We start from the raw sequence: 5,657 nt of genomic DNA on the forward strand, positions 1-5,657 counted from the left end.
ACTTTGTTTCCTCCTCTGTAACATGGAGATAATCATAATGGCAATACTTACCAGTATTTCAAGGTTGTTTTGAGGATCAAAAGAGTTAACATATCTGTAAAGTGCTTCGTAAGCCTCAAACCACTAGCTTTGATTACTAGGAAACCATTCTTTTTGCCCTCTTCTATAAAATTGAGCCCAATCATAGTGTATTATTTTTGTGATATGTTGCTAATTACTAATATTTTATTTAAAGTTTTTGCATTGAGATTAATTAGGGATATTGACACATAGTTTTCTTTCTCTGTTTGGATTTTCTCAGGTTTAGATATTAAAATCTTATTTGCATTTTAGAAAGAATTTGGTATGGCCACTCTTTTTCCTATTTTTTTTCAAATGGGAATTAAATAGGAATGGAATTATTTTTTCTTTAAATATTTAGCAGAATTTGGTTGTAAATCCATCAAGTCCTAGACTTTTTTACTTTTGGAATTCATTTATAGATTATTCAATTTCTTTTTCATAAATAAGATTATGTAAATACTTTCTCATGTTCTGTTAACCTGGGCAATTTATATTTTTGTAAATATTTGTCCATTTCATTGATTTAGTCAGATTTATTGCCATATAGTTGGGTGAATTATCTACAAATAATTTTAAAATTTTCTTCCTCCTTAGTTGTGAATTAATCTTTTTCTCTTTTGATGTAAGTTATTTAAATTTTTTTCTTTCTTCTTTTAAATCAAGTTAGCCATTGGTTTATCTATTTTATTCCCACTGCTCAAAATATACTTTCTCATTTTATTCATTATTTCAATGTTTTATGCTTTCAATTTTGCTTCTGTCCTCTGATTTTCACTATTTCTATTTTTGATGTTCATTTGAGTTTTAAATTCATTTATTTTCTCTTTTTAAGTTGAATCCCTAATCCTTTGATCTGTTCTGTCTCTCCTTTTTTTGTTGAAAATATTTAAAAGATATAAATATTTCCCTAAGAAAGGCTTTGTCTGCATCCCCCAAATTGTGTTCTGTTGTCATATTTTTGTCATTAACTTTGATGACAGTTTTCATTGTTTCTATGATTTGCTCTTTTACCCATTCTTTATAATCAATTTATTTAGTTTTTAATTAATTTTAATTTTATTTAAAGTCTATTGAATATGATTTTATTACATTATAGTTGGCAAAATGTACATTTATTTTTTTCTGCATTCATCTCTGACATTTTTATACCTTGGTACACCGTCAATTTTCTGAAGATACCATGCACACCTGAGAGATAAGTATATTCTTTTTGTTTTCATTCAATATTCTCAATAAGCCTAACATATCTAACTTTTCTAAAATTCTATTGAGAGTCTTCATTTTCTTTTTGCTTATTTTGGTTAGGTTTTTCTCTGGGGGTAAAGGGCAAACTGAGTTCTCTTGTATTATAGTTTTACTGTCCATTTCTTCTTGCTACTCAATTACCTTTTCCTTCAAGAATTTAGATCCTATGCCATTTGATGCATATTATCTAGTATTTATATTAATTCATTGTCTGTTTATTTCTTTTAATTATCTCTATTTTTGCTGTTTCTTTGTCAAAAATTGTGAAAGCTTTACCATCTTCTTTTTTAACTTCAGCTGAAGAATAATTGATCATCCTATAGCCCCTTCTTTTAACTCTATGTGTATCTTTCTGCTTCAAGTGTATTTTTCATAAACAACATAATGTTTGATTCTGGTTCCTAATCCAGTTTGCTATTTTTTCCCTGTTCTATTTGTGAATTTATCCCATTCATATTTACAGTTATGATTATTGTGTCTCTATCCCATTTTCTTAGATTTTTCCTTTTCTTTGTTTTCTCTCCACTTTCATGAATTTATTTTACTTCCAACTAATTCCTGCCTTAATCTTACTTGCCTCTTATCCTCCCTTCACTTAACGTTTTTCCCCCATGTTTCTCTATTGAATGAAATATATTTCTGTACCCAGCTGTGTGTATGTCTAGTCTTCCATTATTTGACCAGTTCAGATGAAATTGGGGTTTGAGTGTATTCATTTCCTCCTCCCTCTTCCTTGTTATATAGACTTCTGTTTGCACAGTTCTATTATGTAGAATGATTTCCCTTATTTTTGCCCTAAGTAAGTAGTCAGAATACAAAGTTACATGTTAACATGAACAGAATTGGGGCAGGAGGGTAGAAGTAGGTGAGCCAAGATAAATGAACCATTAAAAAACTTCATGAACAAGTCTGTTACCTGTCTTTACTGAAGGAAAGCAGGTCCCACTCAGAATGAAGGCTGCACTTTAAACAGAATAAGAATGTCATCAGAAGTAAGTAGTCTGGGGCAGCTAGGTGGCACAGTAGATAGAGCTCCAGCCTTGGAGTCAGGAGGACCTAAATTCAAATCTGGCCTCAGGCACTTGACACTTACTAGCTGTGTGACACTGGGCAAGTCACTTAACCCCAGTTGCTTTAACCCCCAAAAATGATAAAAAAAAGTAAAAAGCTTATGAAATGAGCACTTACCCTTTGATTCCAGGAGATTCCCTTTAAGTCTGAGTTGAGAAGCTAGAAGTACTCACTTACACAGCAAGTAAGTCAGAGAGTTGATGCCCCCTTTGAACATGTAGGATAGGAGGGCCTGCCCCAAGTAGTCAGTATCTGTAGGAAGAGGCTGTTTATTTCTTTTGGAAGAAGCCAGTAATAGACATTTGTCAGTTGGCTTTGCCAGGAATGGCTTTCCTCTTTTTGAGCCCCTTTCATTCCTCCTTGGGCTCCATTTTGACAGGTGAGGTCTCTGTTAGGATACTGTCTTCACCTTAAACTTTTCTTAAACTGGCTGTGCAGGATTGACTTTCATAAGTCTCTTCTGTCACTATGCAGCCTTTTTCATCCTCAAAGACTCTGGATTTCAATATTCTTTTCCATTTTATTTTTTTTCACTTGAGGCCTTGAAGGAAGGAAGTTCTGGCTCAGTTTTCTGGTCTGGCTCTGAAAGGGGAGGCTGAAGAGGACCTGAAGGTGGCAACTCAGCTTCATAAGCTCCTGGAAAATCTGGAACAACTTCATCTTCACTGCTGTTTGATTCAGGATATTTAATTCTTTTCTTCTTTTTCTTCAGGTTTTCAGTTTCTTTTGCTTCATCATCTAAGAATTCAGCCCACTTTCACTTCTTTTCTCCTTTGGCTGCATTTTAATAGGCTCTACTTTCTTGTAGGGCTTCTTCAGGCCTTGAGTGTATGAGAACTTTGGTTCAGTGTCAGAAACTAGAAGTTGTTCCAATGTTTCTTCTTTCGTTACTGCTAATTTTAAGTAAAAAATTGACCTTAAGTTTATGCATAGCAGTTCCCCCCCCAAAAATTGCTCTTTACATTCCCTTTCCCTGGTGGTTTGCTACTTGTTGAAGATGTATTTGTTGCCTCTTTTGACTCTGTTTTAGTCTACTTGTTGGTGTCTTGGGGTCTGGAAGTCATTTTCGAAGTGACCATTCCCATTATTCCTTTGGGATGCTTTGAGAACTGTTTGGTAGCAGGTGGACCATGGCAGGTGGTAGGCCTATCAATGGGCAAAGCCTCATTTCATGTCTGAGGATCAGCATTTCCAAATTTCTCTAAAGGGGAAATTTCATCAGGGGTTCTGGGGATAGCAGTGGCGTGTCAGATGACACTAAATTTGCTGTGGTTCTGCAGGTTGGTTTTGAGGATGTCATAGTTGGTGTTGAACAGAGGCTTACTGTCCTTGAGCATCGCTTTCTGGACGCTGGACACATGAATACTGGCAGTTATAGCCAGCCTGGACTTTCCCACCTCTAGTTTATTTTTTCTCACTACTGCAACCTTGTGGCAAGAGTTTCCATTCTAAATAATACTAAGTAGGTGACATGTAGAGGGACTCCTGAAAAATTTTCCTTTCTCTTCCTATTTTTTTTTTGCCTTTTAAAAAACTTTTTTATTTTTAGGCAATTGGGGTTAAGTGACTTGCCCAGGGTCACACAGCTAATAAGTGTTATGTATCTGAGACCAGGTTTGAACTCAGGTCCTCCTGACTTCAAGGCCAGTGCTCTATCCACTGTGCCACCTAGCTGCCCCTTTTTTTGCCTTTTTGGTGAGGTAATCGGGGTTAAGTGACTTGCCCAGGGTCACAACAGCTGGTAAGTGTCATGTGTCTGAGGTCAGATTTGACTCCAAGGCTGAAACTGTATCCACTCTGCCACCTAGCTGCCCTTTTCTCTTTCTTTTAATGTAATTATATCCCAACTGTATGACCTGATTAAGATGGGCCTCTAGTGTACAGCTGAGTCATTTGTTCATAATTTTGCTCTGGTCTGTGAACAACTTGTTAATGCTCTCCAGGTAGAGCTGGTCCACCATGGTGTGGGGCTCAGCCATGTCCAACTACTCCCCTTCACACCATAGCAGCTGCCACCACTACCTCTATAGCTCCACTCCCTCCAATCCTGCCCCATTTTTCTTTTAATACTCAGTCAATAAGCAGTTATTAAGTGCCTAGTATATTCCAGGAACTATTCTATGTGTCGGAGATAAAAAAAGGCAAAATACAGTCCATGCTCTCATGGAGCTCACAATCTAATGGGGAAGGCAACAAACAAATTAGTATATACAAACAAACTATACATATAGGATAAATAGGAAATAATTAACACAGGGAAGGCATTAAAATTAAGAGAGACTGGGGAAAGGCATCCTGTGGGAGATGAGATTTTAGCTGGGACTTCAAAGAGACAGGGAAACTGGAAGGTGGAAATGAGGAAGGAGTACATTCTTGGCATGAGGGACAGACAGAGAAAATACCCAGTGATAAGAAATAGATAGACTTATTTGTAGAGAAGTATGGAGTGAAACAAAAGTATTTGGGAGGTAAGAAGACTAGAAAGATGTGTGTTGGGGGAACCTAGGTTATGAAGGGCTTTAAATGCCAGAGGATTTTATATTTCATCCTGGGAGTGATAAGAAGTCACTGGAATTTATTATGTATGGAGATGTCATGGTTGGGCTAGTTCTTGAGGAAAAGCTCTTTGGTAGCTAAATGGAAGATGAACATTTAAGACAATCAAACATCATAGCAAAATCATTCCTGTACCCTCTGTCTAATTAGATTCCCTCTTTGACCTCCTACCCTTGGTCATGATAGAGTACTGATTCTAGATGGAGTGAACATGTCTTTTGCTTTTTTGTCTTCCTTGCAACTGAGCACAGGTATATTGTGATGACTTTAGTGTTGGGGATTATCCTTAGACAGCATTTACTATATGGTTGGTTTCCTCCTTTCAGCCCTCACAAACCATCTTTCCCTGCTATTATTATGTATTTAGGAAAAGCAAAGTCTTTCTTTGGCTTGCCTAAAGAAGCTATAATTAGGGAGGGCCAATCACCTGTGTTAAAATCAAAGGGAAATAATCACTATGTGATTGCTTTCAATCACCTGTGTCACCTCTTCACTCCTTAGATTGTATAATCAATAATAGATTGCATTGGCACCCTATTTTTGCAATATCCTGGATGTGTATTTAACACTTCCCTTTAAATCAGCATCAGTAAAGTCTGTTAGCATCCTTACAATTTTTCTTCTTTTATTTTCTGCTCAAAAGCTATGTTTCCAAATTTTGAGTCCCTTATAAGAAGCTTAAATGAGCTACCACATTTTTTTGGTAATTGAATTTGTGTTGA

General features: G+C 36.2%; 1 pseudogene; it reads right to left on the reverse strand.

Annotated features, from left to right (window-relative positions):
- Positions 1-2,648: 2,648 nt before the first annotated feature.
- Positions 2,649-4,340, reverse strand: LOC114035939 (annotated as a pseudogene).
- Positions 4,341-5,657: the final 1,317 nt, after the last annotated feature.

The sequence above is a fragment of the Vombatus ursinus genome, unplaced genomic scaffold (assembly GCF_900497805.2).
Source record: "Vombatus ursinus unplaced genomic scaffold, bare-nosed wombat genome assembly UNPS02009573.1, whole genome shotgun sequence".
NCBI lineage: Eukaryota > Metazoa > Chordata > Mammalia > Diprotodontia > Vombatidae > Vombatus > Vombatus ursinus.